At 39.6% G+C, this 3641-nt stretch overlaps 1 long non-coding RNA gene across 2 annotated transcripts; it reads left to right on the top strand.

Moving 5' to 3' along the window:
* Positions 1 to 314: 314 nt before the first annotated feature.
* Positions 315 to 1339, top strand: LOC144288312 (uncharacterized). 2 transcript variants are annotated; one of them, XR_013356270.1, is made up of 2 exons: positions 315 to 471; positions 1006 to 1339. It is a non-coding gene; the product is annotated as an uncharacterized LOC144288312 (long non-coding RNA). The 2 variants fall into 2 exon arrangements; XR_013356271.1 differs by having other exon boundaries at positions 315 to 493.
* Positions 1340 to 3641: the final 2302 nt, after the last annotated feature.

Raw genomic sequence — 3641 nt, 5'->3', positions numbered from 1 at the left:
CCTTCATAGATAAGAGAATTGGATCCTGGCTTAGTTTTATTGTCTAGTAGATCACTTGCATCTGATACTTTTAGAATCTATTCTAAAATAACATAGCTATGCATGTATGGCAACTTACAAGGATTCTGTTTATCATACACTGCAAAAGATAACATGCTTCTGGATAGGTCAGATACTATCATCTAGATACTAGCATCTAGAATTGATGTTTAGTTCTCCATCTTGAAAATAGACCAAGGTACAATGAATACCTGATGAAACTGAATCTTTTTTATTAAACTCCCTCCCCCCGCCCCTTTCTTTTTAGATAATGTTGGAAGGCATTAATGCAGAGAAGCTGAACTTCATCCAGCAGAGTTTCCTGGTCATGTTAGCCTCCCAGAAGAGAACCTACTTTTGTTTCACATTCTTGCTCTCCAGGAAAGCAGACAGGGAGCATTTCAGTATCAGCACTTTTCACCCATGCAGCGTGTAAGTGCATCACTTAACAGCGGTGCGTACTTGTGGGTAAAAGTATACTTCAGTAAGTAGAATGAAACCTCTCTGAATTGTGCTGAGGTAATTTAGGCCTTTTATTCCACTTCACTATTGGGGAATTTTACTATAAGCAACTTTACAAAGTGGGATACCACAGAAAAACACCGTCTGTGGTAAGCCCTTAGATGGCTCATATGGTTTCAAAATGCAAGCCTGCTTTCTTTTAATTTATCAGGAGTTTTCTCTTGAGATTGTACATGTTATAAAATTGAAAACCACAAATGCTAAACTAATATAGATGAGCTATACGTTAACTTCATAGTAGATGTGGTGCAAATGAAAAGAAATACCCTTAGGAAATACTTCCCTTATATTTTATGACCTTTGTCGTTTTTTAAATAATATATTTAAATAGGTGTTATTGTTCATCCTATATATATTTTAAATTTTAATTTAGTCCCCCACGTTATTTTATCAACTAGGTGTGTTAAATTAGTGTTAATTATTTATACCCTCCTCTTCCCTCAGGTCTTTTTAGGCCAAAGGAGATAAATCATCCCAGGAACATATGTATTATTTGCTTTGTGGAGAGGCTCATGGGTGAAGATGTAGATTGGAGAAATTTCTTCAAACAAGAAAGGGATAGAGACACTACAGGGGGATCAAAGTTTGAGAAGACAAAGGAAGAAGGTTCAGGTGACAGGAATTGAAAAGAGAGTCTGGGCGATTTCAAAAAAAGAGAAAAGGGATAGGAGAGAGGAGGGAAAGAATTTTTAAGATCTGTTGTGTCCTCTATTGAGTAATTCCTCTCTCCCTACAAAACCCCACAAAACCTTGAGTAAAATTCAGTTGTTGGTCTGTGCTTTTGAAGGATTTCTATTTGTTTATGACTCTGTATGTATGTATGTGGCTTTAAAGTGTCAATGGATATGAAAGAGTGGAAACCGGAGTTTTAACAGAAGCGGGGATATAGTAAGAGGCCAAGTGTGGCCGGGTGGTTCGTTCAGGTAGGAAGAAGTATTCTATTAGGGACATCATTTAGAATTTTCTGTGCATGGTGATTTTAAAAGGACTAGTTTTTATTAACTTTTATTACATTTTAAAATTTGCTGTGAATGTGCCACTTGATTGCAGACACCTAGGCAGACTGCTCCTCCCACCCTCCCACCTTGCTCTGTTGTTAGAAATAAGCCAACAGCTCGCTTGCTTGCTTTCTTATTACTATTTTTTTTAAAAGACTTTATTTATTTATTCATGAGAGACACACACAGAGAGAGGGAAAGGCAGAGACACAGGCAGAGGGAGAGGCAGGCTCCTTGCAGGGAGCCCGATGCGGGACTCGATCCTGGGACCCCAGGATCACACCCTGGGCCGAAACCAGGGGCTAAACTGCTGAGCCACCCTGGAATCCCCCAACAGCTCTAAAGTCAGGCGAATGTTGTAGGAATTTCCATCAGAAGCTTATCACTATTTTCTCCAGGTATTCTAAGAAGATCCTGCAGGTACGTTAAGTGGCCAAGGCACTTCAGAATCCTGGTGACTTTGGTTCTGATTTGTGGCCATCCGACTGTACTATAGATTGAAAGTTCCCAAAATGGGGATTGTAGGGAGTAACATCCCTGCCCTTCTTCTGACAGCTGAAATTCCTTTGTACTATTTTTGATCATGTATAAAGAGCTGAGAATGGGCTTTTGTTTTTGTTTTAGTTTTTGTCTTTTCTTTCTCATCTCCCCCTTCTTTTGCTTTTTCTTGTTTTCTTTCTCTCTGTCCTTTCTTGCTGGCTCTCATTCCTATAGCCAAGTGGATTGTCAGAGACCAGTGAAGGTATGAAGGGAGATAGAGTATCCACTGGTAAATATTCTCGTTTCTTTCTTCTGTATCACTGGTCAAACTCAAGTTTAATGAGTTTCAATGATCAGGTTTGTTTTGTTGGGGCCATGGAAAGAGGAAAAAAGAGAACATAAGGAAGAATGAGTGAGCAAAGACACTGTTATGGGAATAATTAGAGTAAGGCCATGGAAATTACATTAGTCCTTTGCTTCCAATTCTCTGTCCTCTCTCACCCTGTCTACACTTGTGGAATATTTATAATGAGATTAAAATCTTAGTCGGTTGTTTGTTTTGATGTAGAAAGCGGTTGAGTTGCTACAGTTGGATTTCTGCTCATACTAGTTGCTCAACCTCAATATTGTAAGGAGGCAAAAAGAGCTAGGGACAGCAAACAGATTCTTCTCATCGACTCCTAGGTCACTTGTGCCTTGTTACTCCTTTCTCATTCACTGCTGAAGGGTCCGGGTGATCAGTAGTACACTCGCTTTTCTGACAGGATCTCACTGAACTCACAGATGGCCTCATGTGGGTATGGATGGTCACCTGAAGCTCATGCTTGGGCTGCCCAGATGTGGAACACACTTTCCTTCTTCTTCTTCTTTTTTTTTTTTTGAGACTTTATTTACTTATTCATGAGAGACACAGAGAGAAGGAGAGGCATAGCAGAGGGAGAAGCAGGCTCCCTGGAGGGAGCCTGATGCAGCACCGAATCCCAGGACCCGGGGATCACAACCTGAGCCAAAGGCAGATACTCAACCGCTGAGCCACCCAGGCGCCCCACAGATTTTCCTTCTTAATGCCAAACTTCAGCTGTGCAATTTTGATCACATGTAAACCGTCATGAGCTATAGCTAGAATAGGGGTCATCAAAAATTTTTGAAGGGCCAGATAATAAATATTTTAGGCTCTGCAGGCAATATAGTCTTTTTTGTAACTATTCACCTTTGCCATTGAAGTACAAAAGCAGCCCTGGGTAATATATAAACAAATGGGTGTGACTGTGTTCCAATAAAATTTATTTATGGATACTGAAGTTTGCATTTTATATAACTTTCACATCTCATAAAATATTCTTTTGATTTTTTCCAACCACTTAAAACTGTAAAAACCTTTCTTAGTTTGTAGGTTGTACAAAAACAGGGGGTGGGCTGGATTTGACCCGCAGGCTGTAATTTGCTGGATGAAAACTAGAACATTATTCTTTGCTCGGCTATGATGCACCACAAATTTAATGGTTTAAAACACTCTTTCTTAGCTTACCATTCATTGGTTGGTAATTTGGGATGTGCTCAACTGAGTAGTTCTGGTTTTTTGTTTTAAGCTTACGTCTATTT

Source organism: Canis aureus, chromosome 18 (genome assembly GCF_053574225.1).
Source record: "Canis aureus isolate CA01 chromosome 18, VMU_Caureus_v.1.0, whole genome shotgun sequence".
In the NCBI taxonomy this organism is placed as follows: Eukaryota; Metazoa; Chordata; class Mammalia; order Carnivora; family Canidae; genus Canis; species Canis aureus.
This window is presented reverse-complemented; position numbering and strand designations above follow the sequence as displayed.